Source organism: Schistocerca piceifrons, chromosome X, assembly GCF_021461385.2.
Source record: "Schistocerca piceifrons isolate TAMUIC-IGC-003096 chromosome X, iqSchPice1.1, whole genome shotgun sequence".
Lineage (NCBI taxonomy): Eukaryota > Metazoa > Arthropoda > Insecta > Orthoptera > Acrididae > Schistocerca > Schistocerca piceifrons.
Window position 1 is genome coordinate 614,609,250 of NC_060149.1, and position 17,653 is coordinate 614,626,902.

Here is a 17,653-nt window from a genome sequence, read left to right on the forward strand (position 1 = left end):
ATATGATATAATAGAACGAAAGTAAGCTAAGTCTGCAAGTTTTTTTTTATATTTATATCTCCTGTATCTAGCAATGTTAGCTTTCTGATACAGACTTGCTTAGGTGCTTCAGTAATTTTGTGCTATGCCCTTTCCAACTGAATTTATTATCGAATTTTAATCCCAGAAATTTAACACTGCCAACTTCTTCTATCTGCATGTCTTCATGTCTTCATATGTTATCACATGCTGGAAGGAAATCTCTTACAGTTTCTGAACTGCATATAGTGGATCTTTTCAAAGCTTAATGACAGTTAATTAGCTTTTAACCACTTATTAATATCAGTGAAAATTTGATTACAGCCATTTCCAAATCTGTACTTCCCTTGGTGTTTACTGCAATGTTAGTATCATCTGCAAACAACCAAACTTATCATCTGGCAATGTAACAAATCAGAGGTCATTAATGTAGATAAGAAAAACCATCAGATCCAAGATGGAACCTTGAGGAAATCCACATGCAATTAATTCCCAATCAGATGAAGATGATTCCTTACTCCACATGTATTTCACGACAACATCCTTTGTTTCCTGTTAGTTTTGTAAGGCTCGAACCATTTTGCAGCACTGCCTTTCACCTAGAACATTTTTTGTTCGTATGGTGTGGCGTTTTCGAGATATTTAGCTGTCGCAAGTTAAAACAAATTCCCTGTATAACATTAAACATAACGTATGTAACTATAAAATACAAAAAATAAAGGTATATCATCTTTGCTTTCAGGCATGTGAAGAAGAAGCACACACAGAGTTCCACACTCAGTTCATCATTATGACTTGCATAGACAGTGTCTGAAACAATGAATAAAGTTATGATACTATGCGGTAAGTGTGATAAGAAGAGGCTGATAGTCCTTAATTTAGATGCAGGTCACGTGTTTATAATGCTAGTTTTCAGCACCGTAGCAACACTTTGAAGTCAACCAGTAAGACACTGACAACGGAGAATGGCGACTACAGGATATTGATATTTTAAGGGATTCTGCTAAGTCCAACCGTTCTAGATATTCTGGAAGAAATTATACACTTATTTCAGAAAAAAACAGAACAGCTTGAACGACTAGAGATAGGACTTTCATATTCACAGGGCACGTACGTTAGTATATTCTGTAGAAATCATTGGCGTTTGACCCATGTCGGTCTGCGAGTTCAAGGTCAACATCGATACTGCAGCACAACACCATCGACTGGTAAAATGTGCCTGCTGCTCTCGCTGTCGCTATGAACCGAAGGTAATGGATCAGTGTGACTTGAGGAGATGTGCAGGATGCCTTGCAGACGTATGCACGAACCGTACCATCAAATCAATGAGAGAATGTGATGCATCCATCCGGGAAAATGTTGCTCAATGGCGCCACAGGTGTGTGTAGAATGATTCACGGAAGGCTGCAGAACACGACAAAATGGGTCAGGTCGCACCACCGACCCAACCCACGGGAAGATCGACACATCATCCGAATGGCATTGCAGGACAAATCTTCGTCCTTCTCGGCTCTGGGGCAACACTGGAAAAGTGTATCACGTCGTACACTATCAGTTGTGACGGTCCGTTGTTATGGCATGAGTTACGTGTGTCGTCCAGTTCTCCATCTACCTTTGATGAATGTGCAGAAACATGCTAGATGACAACGGGGTGCGGAACGACATCACTGGGAATGGGAATGGCATAGTCTTTTTGAGCGAATCCTGGTTCTGTTTATTTGAAAATGATGGCCGCACTTTGGTTCGCAGCAGACTGGGGTAGTGGCATCACAGTGACTGCATTTGCACAAGACATACAGCGCCAACTTAAGGCCTTATGGTGTGGGGCGCTATTGGGTACAACCACAAATCCCAGCTGGTGTGTGTCCAGGGCACTGTGACCAGTATGAACCACATGAATGACGTCCTGTGACCCATAGCCATACACTTTCTGCCCAACATCCCAGGTGCCATTTTTCAGCAAGACAATGCACGACCACATGTTGTTGCATGAACACATGCCTTCTTGGTGTCACAGGATGTTAGCCTTTTGTACTGGCCCAACAGATCATCAGACTTGTCACCAAGCGAAAATGTGTGGGATATGGTGAAACGACAGGTGCAGCACTGTGATCCAATGCCAAACACCACAGATGAACTGTGGAACCATGGAAGCATACAGGTAGATGGCTATACCACAGGACGCCATTCACACCTTATACGCGTCAGTAGTATGATGCATGAAACAAATTATCGAGGCCCATGGCAGACACAGTGTCTACTAGGCAACAGGAGACATGCTGAACTGAGGTGGCTGAAACGCTAATTATTTCTGCGGAACATGCTAATGTACATGTCCTGTGAATATGAAAACCCTACCTCTAGTCGTTCAAGTTGTTCTGCTTTTTCTGAACATGAGTGATAAATGATGATGGTGTGGCTAGAAGATTGGATTCGACGAGACAGAGAATGTTGATGCATATTAAACATTCAGTTGGCTTTAATTAAAGAATGTGTTTAAGGTAATTCTTGAAATTTATAAAAAGCTTATGGATGAGTGGCGTAATTGGAATGAAATGGATTACTATCTGTTTCCTAAAGAACTGATGCCTGTTTTGTGTAATATTACACATTAATTTCACAAGCTACCTCTGGGGTTTCAGAGTGATTAGTTTATTTCCAAATAAGACCGTTGTAATAGGCATTTTCAGTCAGATGCATAATGTCAATTTGAAAGACCTCCTCCTATTAAACCATGCTGTGAAGGTGTAAAAGGGAGCAAATAAAATAAATAATCTTCATCTTCTTCTTTTTTAGATATAAACTGTGCAATATATAGCTCAGGCAGTTAGTAATGGAACGACTCTTTTTCCTTTGTTGTAAATGTCTTACTGGCTGCACATCTTTATGCACTATGAATTAGATGCAGCTCTTGTGGAGAGAGACGCAGGCTGTAAGGGAGCAGCACGAGATGTTTAATCAAGCAAGGAGTGAAAACATGAGTGAGAAGCTCATGGCTCCCAGCCACAACCAACAGCCTGCCTGTGTCAGCTGAAGCACACACCATTAGCCACAGCACGGTTGGAGGAACGGAACAGAGCTGCTCCTGCTTCCATTGCCGCCTCGTCACAACAGAGCAAAGACTGGGTGTGTGTGTATGGAAGATACACCTAATAATGTGAATATCTCACATATCCTACCGTTATTTACTACAATACTATAGTGTCAGTGTGGTAAGAGTATATTTTTGGGCCAGTGTGATTGCAGGGTATCCACTGTGGTGTTAGTAGTTAAGTCTCGTATTTACATTTGTATTCGCGAAAATCGGTAAATAGTATTGGGCGCGATACACTGCCAGAAACGTCAAAGCTCATCCAAACTTGGTGGTGTTGCTCAGGTGAGGTAGAGACTTTGAATGCCAAGTCCCCTCTCAGGATTCTGGGAACAGAAGGAGGGGGTGTGGTGGTGGTAGCACCAATGGGAGTACACTGCACCAGTGAGGGATGAGGATGCTATATTGGGTCATAAATTATCATTATGATGACAGCTATTACTTAAGGCTGGGACACCTGTGTAAATATAGACTGACCAGTCGCCATTTTGGGTATAAATTTCGTAATTATAATGATAGTTATGGATCATTAATTATGGTCTAAATAAAAATAAAGAAAACAGAGCTGAAGTGAGTGGTTGGTTTACATAAGCGGAGCTAGGGCCAGTGGCTTGTTTGTTTGCATAAGGAGAACAAATGTGTCCTTTGTCACAGAAATCACCTAGCCCTCGTATTGTCTGAATCTACTAATAAACGTTTTGGTGTAATATTTGTCACTGGCGAGAGTGGGAATATTCTGGCCACGGCCGCTGTCTTGGTGCAATGTCGTGGTAGCTCCGAGAATGAAATGAAAGGAAGGTATCACGTTTTGGCCTTTTGATCACTCTCACAGGCACGTCTTGAAAGGCTCTGGCCCGGATGATATACCCTCAGACATCTATAAATTTTTGTCATAACATCTGACTGAATTTGCACTTTCGTTTTGTAGTAAATATCAAACATAACATCTAGCTATAGCAAATATCAGACATGTGGCAACTGATTAGTCGATATCACAATCTCTTTTAACTTATATAATAAGACTGACTTTGCGGAGTATGCTAAGTATTGTCCAATTCGTCACTTGACTTATATTATAAAAATTGCGATTCTGGAATATCTGTGAAATATCTCTCAACGATTGCAATAATCTACATGGTGGACTCAAAACTTATCCACTGACAAGTGGAAGTGTTAAAATATATGGATCTCAGAGGGAACCAGATCTAGTGTGCAGGGTGGATTTTCCAGCAACTCATACTTCGAAAACTTCAGTTCCACCAAGACAAAGCACTTTTGCAAGTGGACGCAAAGTTCTGTTGAAAGGTAATAGTTTTGTTTCACAAATCGGATCTCGTCTTACCTTATTTTCATGCAGTTGGCTTAGAATGATTGTGTAGTATTTGACACGTAGCCTCTTATATCTGATCGACTGTGTAAGTGTTGTGATTTACCTAATTTAACAGTTTTCATTCTTTCAAATTAGGTCTGAAGTAAAGAGTGATTGAATACTCTGTAACATTATCTCAGAAATTTAGAAACAGCTTTATGGAAATAGATATTTCTCTCTTGGGTTATTAAACACTGTGCTTTGGTAGACATCGCAATAATACGCTCGTGGCGACCAAACAACACAGTCACCAACCGTATAACTCTTCTCAGAACATGTGCAATCGTTATTCTCTTCAGTCATATTTCGCAGCTGGGAAATACTCAATAACGCACTATGCTAACATTTTTTAGGTAATGTCATTCTAGGGAAGTTGCATCAGTGCAGAATTCGTTACGAAAAAAACAAGAAAGGACGATTTAACATCCTGTCAACATCTAGGTCATTATGGACGGTGCACAAGCTCTGAATGTTTCAAGAATGGGGAAGGAAATGGGCGGTGCCCTTTCAAAGGAACCATCCCAGCATTTGCATGGAGTGATTTAGAGAAAGTATGGAAAACCTAAATGTGGATGGAAGTCTCGGATTTGAGACGTTGTCCCCCCAAATGAGAATCCAATTTGCTAACCACTGCGCCACCTCGGTTATTAATTGGTTACAAATAATTTCTTCACTTTGAATGAACATCTCAAGCAACACAGCTCTCTGACATTGGACGTTTTCAGAAATCAGGAGGAACTGTGGACACGTCGTGATATGAAATCATCTGATATACACTGTAAAGATCTCGTTCAAATAACATGCACGAATTGAGCCAGGTACACGTTCTCGTGACTTAATGAATAGACGTTCTTTTAGTGACGGTAACGCTTTCCAACACCATAAATCCTCTTCATCCCTTTGGGAGCTGCGTGTGCTCTCCTATCATATCCAAGTAAACTCTGTAAGTGATGTAATTATTTCACTCTTGGCAGATGAACTGTTTGCTGCCTATTCTGATCAACATCTACAGCACTATATAATCAGGGAGCCCCTGACGAAAAGTGCAACTATTTTATATTACTTGTTTTGATATGTTGTCATTGATGACTTAACAAATAAAAGACCAGTATCAAAAAGTTTAGATTCTGGGAAAGCAATGCCTACACACTTTCAAACGTGTCATAGAATGTAATGTTCAGAAACTACCTGATATTAGCTAAAACTTTGTGTGTTTTGTAAATAAAACCGCCTTCTCTTGCTGTAATTTAATTTATTTTTCCGAGACGCGTTTCGCCTTTTTCTTATCCTAAGGCATCTTCAGCAGGTAGTTTGTTGGCATCTGTGTTTCCTCTCATCTGGTCTGGAGGTCGCACTGTCACTTAACTTCCGAAAAATAAAAATAATTTAATATTCTGAACTTTTTCTTTCACGCTGTTCACCATGTTTGTCCTTCTTCTTTCTGGTGCACTATTATTCTTTTACCACTATATACTTTTACAGCTATTTGTTCGAATACTGTGCTATAACTAGTGCTAAAGGAATAATAGTGCACCCCAAAGAAGAAGGAGAAACTTAGTGAACAGTGTAAAGCAAAAGTTCGGAATAAAAAAATGTGCTTATGTTTCGGAAATGAAGGAAAAAAAACACCTCATCTAGGAGAAATAAATTAAGTTGCAGCAAGAAAAGGCGGTTTTATTTATATTTATTTACAAAATAAATATTTCTGTGTTTGCTGCGGAGGATGGACACACAAACTTGTTTTTATGTGTTATTCGTAATATAAATTGTAGATAGAAAGTCAGCAAACTCCTAACTAGGACCAACGCTGTCAGCATCGTTTCAAAGATGTCAAAAAAAGTGTATGGTGCAAGGATTTTATACTCTTTGAAACGCTTGTATTTTGCTTCGTTTCTCATCATATTATTATAAAAAATTAGAAAATAAAAATTTTGGAGGTCCGGGTTGTTAGTAGCGCTGAAATTGAAAATTCACATACAATGCGTGCCATGCCCAAGTTTTACTGTTTATTATTCAAAGCTTTTTATTTATATAGTACTTTCTTCAAGTTTTATCGTTTAATATATATAAAGAAACGTGTATTATTAAGATAAATTTATTTTTTATTATTTGACATGCAATATTGCTATTATTAACAACATTCATTAAAGTGAATTTTATTTTAAAAGTATATAGCTCGCTGACGTTTTCTTTCAACAATTTATATTACTAAAATGCATAAAAAAGTTGTAGCTAGTGTATGGTGGTTTCTGCATATTACATTTTACGACGCTTTTTAAAGTGGTTGGCGTCACATGTCCCAGAGTCCAAACTTTTTGTTACTAGGCTGTTGACTTTTCTCAGTAACAAAACATTAAAGTACCAAGTAGTATTAAATAATTGCATCTTTTTGTCAAGAGCTCCTGAATTAATATTAGTACAATTTATTGTGCTAAGGATAGATAGCTTCGCTTGTAAGGGTTCTGATATTAATCCTGCTATACATGTGGAATCGCATCTGTATGCCTCAGTGCCTATGGTTTGGTAAAAGGTCCCACGCTTCGTGACAGTTTACAAGTTTTGAGTCATTGCCAGAATGCTGCTAGCAGCATTTATCTTGACAGTTAGCCCAAGCAGTGATGTATGGTGAGAGTTGTTTTGCACCCATGTATTTTGAGGTATCACGAAACAAGGCGAACATAGAGATTTTAAAACTACTTGTTGTAGAGAAACCACCTACCACTAGTAGACTAAATGATGCGTCAAGAAATGGGAAGTGCATGTACAGGAATTTATACTCGATTTAGGCAGGAAGCAGGTTATCCCAAATTTCGTTACTATTTCCATAATTATTGAGCCATTCAAAGTGCACTAGTATTAACTAACAGTGACTAAAATTAGTCCAACTATCACAGTAAGAGGGATTCTCAAAAGTATTTCACAATGGCAAACTCCAAAAGTATGTTAGGCATTATTTGTCAATTTAGAAAACTGCTGGGAATGCATTGCTTGGAACATGTAACAAAAGGTTTAGCTGAAATTAAATAAACTGTTATTACTTCAGCGTATTCCTGATCATTTGCCGTGCGGGGTTGCCGCACTCTCTAGGCCGTCTTGTCACGGTCCGCGCGGCTCCCCCCCTCGGAGGTTGGAGTCCTCCCTCGGGCATGGGTGTGTGTGTCGTCCTTAGCGTAAGTTAGTTTAAGTTAGATTAAGTAGTGTGTAAGCTTAGGGACCGATGACCTCAGCAGTTTGGTCCCATAAGACCTTACCACAAATTTCCAAATTTTCCTGATCATTCAAAAGTTAATGACTGTTTCCCGCAAAGTATGCAGGAGAACTTAGGCGAACTTTGGAAGATAGGAGATGAGAGACTTGCGAAAGAATCTGGTCTGGTCAAGAGTCGGGGTTGGGTAGGTCAGTCAGTAGGGCATTTTCCCACAAAGGACGAAGTTTCAAGTGCCAGTGTGGCACTTGGTGACGGTCGGCTCTCTGCTTCAAAAGAATAAAAGCTACGCACAACAGAGTTAGAGCCACTGTGGCACTTGATCTTACAACACTCGAAATCACCGTCACAGAGCATCGTCCTTGTCTGAGCTGCTCTGCATGCTACATTAACTGCTCTGCTGAAATCCATCCTTCCTGTGCGGCAACGAATCTATATAGGGAATGGATTAGGTCAGCGTCTAGACTTCGATTTAGGCATGTTACATTCGGTGTCGGAAATAATTCCAAAGGTACATCTGGCCAATACAGCTGTGGTTATGAGATGTGCACTTGTGTGATTCCCATAGTCACGGCTGGTAGATGGAAGGTTGGCCTTGTTATGTTATGTCTCATGTAATCCCATTGATTACTAACTGACTTTCCTAAGTTCAGTCTGTCTGGCCTCCGTGAGCCTCCCCTGTACATAACAACTCGCCACTACTACCATGCCATCTTAAGCAGAGTAAATCTAATGAAAACTTGCTTGCTGGAAATGCAGTCTGGGTTCCATGATAGCCTCTGGACAACCTTGTCCTTTCTGTCTGGCTGAGACTAACCCTACTGCATATGTGCTCTTGCTGGTTTGTATTATCCTGCTCACGGCACGACCTTCCCCGTTCAGCAATGTTGTAGCTCCTCCTCCATCATTACTGCATGCTTCTACCAGCTCATGAAATTAATAATATCCCATGGATCCTCAACTGCACGAATTTCCCAAGAACTCCCTACTTCATTCAGTTAAGTGCTGATAGCATAATACGTAAACTGTACATGTCTTCCTCTTACAGTAAATCGAATTAGAATATACAATCGTGCTTGGTCAGTTCTCACTTCTACTGATGCCGTGTGGTAGTAGGAGGATAGGTTTTTGTCTGATGGGTTCCATGGTTAAGCTTCACTCAGGCGGTAGCTCGCTCCTTGCTTTCTGTGAACCCGACAAGTACTGCTCAAGCAACAAAATGCTGTACTAGTCTGACTTGTATTTCATCTGTTCTTGCCCTTGACGTATCACAACATGAGGAGTGGCACAAATACCACCTTTCTACCCTCTTTAGAAGGCTACTGCCCATTCACAGACAAAAGGTAACAGAAAAATCTTTACACTAAATAATTTATTCCCTACAGTCCTATACATAGGCAAACATATAAACAAAATCGCCTCATCTTCTTGATCTCCACGAATTCAGCACTTTGTGCACAGGCTAAACCACATCTTCTCGTCCCTTCCTGTGACTCCTTCTCCTCACGTTATTCGCTAGCTTCACCCTTGAAATTCGTGAAATCGACTCTGGACTACCTCAAAACAGTTGTAGACGACCAACGTGTACTATTATCGTTCTTTTTTGCAACTGAAGGTTCACATTGATTGGGAAAGTAGTCTCTACCATCTGATAGGGTCCTTGAGACGTTCGATGAACTCCTTTGTCTCTCTTTTCAACGTGTAAGAAGTGGATAATATTACCCAGTGTTCTACTTTACCCTGCAATAAACTTGCTGTACATCTCACTGATTCCTCCTGCTTCTCTAATGTCATATTATTCACCTTCTGTGCACGTTTTCACACTACTCATACTGCTTTTGCAAACTTGCATACCGACTCTCCATCTGTACCTTTCTTTGCCTTTATCAAATCGAATGATGATGGTTTTTTCCGACCATACACCATCTCATACGGGAACAAATCATTATTCGTGTGTACTTTTGAAATATATATTGACACAGTACACCTTAGAGTCAGATCCAAGTCCATATGGCGTGTGTTGCCATGGTAACTTAACATTTTCCCAGTTGTTCTGATTGCTATGTGTAGTAGTCCCATTCTACCATTGGCCTGCGGATGAAGAGGACTAGATCTTAACTTCTTCACACGCAATAACCAACACTGGTCCTTCAAGAAATCCGACATTATATCACAATCTGGTCCATAGTTGTCGTACCTGGAACTACAAACCAGTTGTTAACCACTGCTTGTGAGACTGTCACTGTCTGCTAGTTCATCATATCAACCATCTACACGTGCCGAGAAAACTGATTTATTATTGTTTATACGAAATGGTTTCCCGTTGTCATACACTCCTGGAAATTGAAATAAGAACACCGTGAATTCATTGTCCCAGGAAGGGGAAACTTTATTGACACATTCCTGGGGTCAGATACATCACATGATCACACTGACAGAGCCACAGGCACATAGACACAGGCAACAGAGCATGCACAATGTCGGCACTAGTACAGTGTATATCCAACTTTCGCAGCAATGCAGGCTGCTATTCTCCCATGGAGACGATCGTAGAGATGCTGGATGTAGTCCTGTGGAACGGCTTGCCATGCCATTTCCACCTGGCGCCTCAGTTGGACCAGCGTTCGTGCTGGACGTGCAGACCGCGTGAGACGACGCTTCATCCAGTCCCAAACATGCTCAATGGGGGACAGATCCGGAGATCTGGGTATTTGACTTACACCTTCTAGAGCACGTTGGGTGGCACGGGATACATGCGGACGTGGAACAGCAAGTTCCCTTGCCGGTCTAGGAATGGTAGAACGATGGGTTCGATGACGGTTTGGATGTACCGTGCACCCTTGTACCGTGTCCCCTCGACGATCACCAGTGGTGTACGGCCAGTGTAGGAGATCGCTCCCCACACCATGATGCCGGGTGTTGGCCCTGTGTGCCTCGGTCGTATGCAGTCCTGATTGTGGCGCTCACCTGCACGGCGCCAAACACGCATACGACCATCATTGGCACCAAGGCAGAAGCGACTCTCATAGCTGAAGACGACACGTCTCCATTCGTCCCTCCATTCACGCCTGTCGCGACACCACTGGAGGCGGGCTGCACGATGTTGGGGCGTGAGCGGAAGACGGCCTAACGGTATGCGGGACCGTAGCCCAGCTTCATGGAGACGGTTGCGAATGGTCCTCGCCGATACCCCAGGAGCAACAGTGTCCCTAATCTGCTGGGAAGTGGCGGTGCGGTCCCCTACGGCACTGCGTAGGATCCTACGGTCTTGGCGTGCATCCGTGCGTCGCTGCGGTCCGGTCCCAGGTCGACGGGCACGTGCACCTTCCGCCGACCACTGGCGACAACATCGATGTACTGTGGAGACCTCACGCCCCACGTGTTGAGCAATTCGGCGGTACGTCCACCCGGCCTCCCGCATGCCCACTATACGCCCTCGCTCAAAGTCCGTCAACTGCACATACGGTTCACGTCCACGCAGTCGCGGCATGCTACCAGTGTTAAAGACTGCGATGGAGCTCCGTATGCCACGGCAAACTGGCTGACACTGACGGCGGCGGTGCACAAATGCTGCGCAGCTAGCGCCATTCGACGGCCAACACCGCGGTTACTGGTGTGTCCGCTGTGCCGTGCGTGTGATCATTGCTTGTACAGCCCTCTCGCAGTGTCCGGAGCAAGTATGGTGGGTCTGACACACCGGTGTCAATGTGTTCTTTTTTCCATTTCCAGGAGTGTATAAATGGAGGCTCCTAATATGTCAATCCTAAGCATTTTAACTGCTTTTGAAGCTTCCAGTAGCCTCTGCAACCACATTTGTTCATGATCCAGCTCACTGTGCACACCATATGAAATTCCTCACGTATTGACGCAAATACGATTTGCTTCTTCTCCAGCAGTATCTCTCGGCTACTCTCCAGTTTCTTGCTCTGCAATCACCATGAACAGATAACATGTTATCATGTGCTCCCTTGAAAATATCCTGTTTAAACCTTGCTAGAACTACTAAACACGGTCTTAGCCTCGTTTCCTTGCACAGCAGTCCATCACATGCGCTAAATCGTGATTGTGGCCTACATTGTTTACAACCTCTGTCAGCACTCTGTGCTCCCTGTAGCTCTACATGACCATGACTCCGAAATTTCAGCACTGCTACCTTCCTGCTTAATACGTCTGCATTCCCGTGCTTCTTCCCTAGCTTGTATGCTACATCGTAGTCGAATTACCGAAGAGTGCTAACAGAGGTTGTAAACAATACAGGGCACAATCATGGCTTAGCACATGTCATGGACTGTTGAGGAAGAAAGCGAGGCTAGGGCCGTGTTTAGTAGTTCTAGCAAGGTTTAAAGAGGAAATTTGGAAGGAAGCACATAATCATATGTTATCTGGTCATGGCGGATGCAGAACCCATGTTGTCAACCTACTACATGGGACCTTCACTCCCAACAACCACTTCAAAGCAGCGTGGTCGGTCACTACTTGAAATTTTTTCCAGTCAGATAACATCTAAAATACGTGTCACCATAAATGAGGCTCAAAGTCTCCTTCTCAGTCACTGAATATTTATTCTCCGCTGCATTAGATGTCTTGATGTGTAGGCTACAGGATACTCTTCAGTGTAAATCTCCAAGCTCAAAACACATAGCAAAGCATAATCAGATGCATCACACGAAAGGAAAATTTCCTTCTGAACGTCTGGAAATACTAGAAACAGGCTGGATATGAAAACTCTCTTTAATTCTTCAAATGCGCCTCGACACTCTTCTGTCCATGCAAATTTCACACCTTTCCTTAGCAACTGCGTGAGTGGTCGTGTCATGTCCCAACTGAGATCAGTCTGACTCGAACAGTCGAGAGCAGGGAAGAAAGGATGCCGCAAATCATAAAAGACTGGTTTGAATGGCAAAAGAGTGAAAATGAATACTTAAAATTCCGAACAGGTAGTGACTCCAAGACAGATTTGTAACATACCATGAAATACAGCTTAGGAAATAAGTATTAAAGTTGGAAACTACAAACATTCTTCAGTCCTCTCTGTACCGATGCCATTGACACCATGTAGACAAGCAATATTGTTTTCTGCTTTCTATCCACAAATATAAGTAGAACAGACCCTAACATATAATACACTAGAAAGTCTCCTCCGCCACACACTTTGGAAAGTGTAGTCGCAGATAGGTGCAGGCGCCGATCCAGGTATTACAGTTTGTTACTGCCCTTTCCCCGCTCCCCGCTCTCCCATCTCCCCCCCCCCCCCCCCCCTCAAAATCACCACCACATTAATAGTGGGATGAAGAGAGTTCTGGTGCAATTTCGACATCAAATTAATTATGCAAATTAATTAATTCATCGATTAATTACTCCAACCCCTGATGACATCACGAGTTTTCCGTAGCTGGTACATAGGTCCCCTTCAGAGAACTCCCAGGTCCCTCCACTCCCCCTCCCCCTGCTATGACATAATTCAAGATGGCGGTCAAGAAAAAAAATTGAGGGAAAAATTCCTTAGTCTGTGTCTGGCTGTTGGACTAAGAGGATATCATGATGGTAGATTAATACAGTGTCAATCACAATGCATTAAACAATTTGCATAGATATTGTTTATTTACTTCTAATACACATCGAAATTGTCACTGGTGTTTAAACAGATTGCAGGGATACTGTTTATGCACAACTGCACACACACGTACACACGCACACTCACACACACACACACACACACACACACACACACACACACACACACACACAGCTAGTAGCAGGCTGACTACATAGATTGGAACTAAATGTTGCACGGAATATTTAAACAAGTGTGGAATATTTTCACACAGTTTATAAATTGAAGATCTCACAGAAACTAAATGTGGCACTGCACAAAGAGAGAGAGCACTTTGTAGATGACAAGAATATTTAAACAATTTGGGATGTAATTACACTTTTTATTCTGATGAATACCGCTGTACTTGAACACAGACTCTAAAAAGATCACGGCTGCTTATGGCACATTTATGAAACCTTTCAGTCATCATCCAGCCTTCCTCCTTGGGGCACTTCGTGCGTGGGAAATACCAAAGCCTTCTTCCCTGAAACACTTTGTACGATTTTGTGGGAAACATCCCAGCCTTCCCTTGTCTTTGAGCACAACATGCTTCAGGAGTTATTAAATCCAACTGATTATGTCTCTAAATACACTTTCAAAGAGATCACTGCACAGTAGTTTGCTTCAAGATGCATCTTAAATAAATTGTTAAGCAATTTTCAGGGGTGGGTTTCACAAATTGAATACACATTTGCACAATAGCAAATATTAATTAAAACTACAGATCGAGGCAGCTTTGGAATATTTGCGTGCATAAACAAATTAGATAAAGTGTTCACGCCTCACTACACTTTCAAATGTTGCTTTAAACAATTTGTTTAAAAATACACTCGCTCACAAGTTGCGGAGCACCGAGCCACTGTCGGGCGTCTTGGAATGCTTTGCAGCTCTCAGTGTTTACTTCCAGTACCCATTTTTCTGTCGCCGCACGCGAGCATAGCAGTCAACTCAGGTGCATCGCATAAAAATAAATGAATGCAAATACAATTTAAAAGACATTGCGTGAGAATCTTGTTTATAAATTGAAACTGAAATAAGTGAGTGCAAATACGTCACGTAAAAATATTGTTAAATACACTATCACTGTAGTCTGCTACATGAGACATTGTCACAATCTGAGACCGTGAAGCGACGCGTCCATCAGTGGCATTAGCTCGCCACAGAGAGAACCGGCGACCAGAAGCGGGTTCTGGCTGGATCGACGAGCACGTCCAGCACAAGGAACAGCTCAGTGGAACAAGCGGGTATCTCCAGAGTGCACCATAATGAAAATACAAAAGCGCGTGAAATCCGTGATCGGCAGGCCAGCACCAACTTACCCTGTGTGCTCAGACCAGCATTCATCAGCAGGTGGGGAGGAATGCTGTACTCCTTTTGGCTTCCTTAGTGGAATGGTGGATGGAGGGGATAGAGGTTATATAAACCCTCATCATGGTGCAGTCGCTCTCATTCTGCCATCATCAGCTCGCTTGTGTATTTGCTTGTTTGTGTTTGTGTCCTTTTTTTTTTTTGGAAAAATGAAGTGCTCAAATTCCAACGACAGCATCAGCAGCAGTAGCAGCAGCAAACGCCTTGGCCAGGACAGCCTGCCATTGTTCTATTATTCAATGTACTTGTGTGATCCGTAATTTTAGTAGCCCTCACAGCAATTGTTTAGATCGTAGTCATCAGAGGCATACCTCCGTACTACTGACCTTTTGAATGGTTTGCTGCTGTAATTTTAGTTTGTGACGAATTTTTATTCTGTAGCTGGCATTACAGCCCTCCTTTCTGTTTCGTGTCGTTGCAGCCTTCATCCTCGAGATGTTGGCCGATCTAGATTATCAGTTGGAGTTTGAGAGACTGTTGCAGCAACAGCCTCTAGCAATAATTGAGTCGGCGCAGCAAGAACGTACATGTATTTATTTATTTTCTGAAATTTGGCTGTTAAAAAAATATTTTTTTAATGTAACGTACTGTGGTTCCAGTGATGAGGACTAGGGAATGTATATACATTTATTTTTCGTAACTTGTTGCGTTCAGTGGTCTGAGACATATTCTTTACTTTTCTGGGTGTTTCTATGGACGCTGAAGTAGGAGTACGTGTCGGGCCGAAAGTCAGGATGCATCGATTCAGTTTTATAAGTAGCAGAATATGACTTTCAAATTCATTATGTGTGTTTCATATATATCTAATTTTAGTGAGCTACAGAACACAATTTTCTGTTTATATTTCATTGAGCTGAAAAATGCGATATTATGTTTATATTTCAGTGAGCTAAGGAATACGATTTTCAATACGATCGTCTGTGTGTATGTGTAACATTTTGAGGAAATAATTACATTCATTATCTTACTGATGTTGTTGTAGGCAGTGTCAGTGAGCTGGGTAGACGGCTTCAAGGCGGGGGGTGAAATACTGAAATTAAAGATGAAAGTCAGGTCCATACCATCTCGCCCTTTTGGATGAGGAGGACGAAATACTGGATTGAGTGGGAGAACTACCAGAAATCATGACAAACTGCTCAATCCTTGGACTCAGAGTGTAAAAGGTGATTATATTGCAATCGCTGTCATTATAGCATATAATTATTATTCTGGCATGCATTACAACAGCTAGCTGTGTCACGGGTACTTAGAATGGTGGTTGTGAGGGCAGGAATGAAACATGACCCCGAGCAGCTAGAACCATTGTGAAAACCGCCGCTCGTGGCTACGTGAGAAGTGGCGGAATCAGCTACAGCTGCTGTAACGCCGGTCTCCATGCCGTCACATACCTCTGGCATCGCTGGGTGGTTCAGTAAGTAAGGAAGAGGAACAGCAACAATCTCTCACCCCATACACTGGCGGTGGTGAAGGTTCCAGCATACAGCAGCAGCATAGCTGGACACCATCGCCACAACCTGGGTGCTCCCACTGTGCCCCACCACCACCACCTCCTCCTACTCCGGCTCCAACTGTTCACACTCATTGGCAACAAAAGGCATGTGTGCCTCAATACATACCCCTCAACCCAGCAGGCGCCTCCTCTCCAGTGTCGTAATCTACAGGGTGGATGCAGTCATCAGCTTGATTTCCTAGACATAGTATCAATGATGGTGTTAATGATGATGAACCTGCGGCTAGCGGCAGTTCTCTCTCCCATCCTGATAGTGAAAGACATCGGATTAGCGGCAAGATGACTCCTCTATTATACCTGGCAGTTGCTAGGACCTTTCAGGGGCACATCTCTTTCACTAGAATTCCACTACTTGCCATTAAAATTACTTCACCAAGAAGAAATGCAGATGATAAACGGGTATTCATTGGACAAATATATTATACTATAACTGACATGTGATTACATGTTCACGTAATTTGGGTGCATAGATCCTGAGAAATCAGTACCCAGAACAACCACCTCTGGCCGTAATAATGGCCTTGATACGCCTGGGCATTGAGTCAAACAGAGCTTGGATGGCGTGTACAGGTACAGCTGCCCATGCAGCTTCAACACGATACCACAGTTCATCAAGAGTAGTGACTGGCGTACTGTGACGAGCCAGTTGCTCGGCCACCATTGACCAGACGTTTTCAATTGGTGAGAGATCTGGAGAATGTGCTGACGAGGGCAGCAGTCAAACATTTTCCGTACCCAGTAAGGCCCGTACAGGACCTGCAGCATGCGGTCATGCATTATCCTGCTGAAATGTAGGGTTTTGCAGGGATCGAATGAAGGGTAGAGCCACAGGTCGTAACACATCTGAAATGTAACGTCCACTGTTCAAAGTGCCGTCAATGCGAACAAGAGGTGACCGAGACGTGTAACCAATGGCACACTGTTCAAAGTGCCGTCAATGCGAACAAGAGGTGACCGAGACGTGTAACCAATAGCACCCCATACCATCACTCGGGTGACCAAGACCAATGTGCGTTCACCGCGATTTCATCAAACACGGATGCGACCATCATGATGCTGTAAACAGAACCTGTATTCATATGAAAAAATGACGTTTTGCCATTCGTGCACCCAGTTTAGTCGTTGAGTACACCATCGCAGCCGCTCCTGTCTGTGATGCAGCGTCAAGGGTAACCGCAGCCGTGGTCTCCGAGCTGATAGTCCATGGAGCTGCAAACGTCGTCGAACTGATCGTGCAGATGGTTGTTGTCTTGCGAACGTCCCCCTCTGTTGACTCAGGGATCGAGACGTGGCTGCACGATCCGTTACAGTCATGTGGATAAGATGCCTGTCACCTCGACTGCTAGTGATACGAGGCCATTGGGATCCAGCACGGCATTCCGTATTACCCCCCTGAACCAACAGATTCCATATACTGCTAACAGTCATTGGATCTCGACCAACGCGAGCAGCAATGACGCGATACGATAAACCGCAATCGCGATAGGCTACAATCC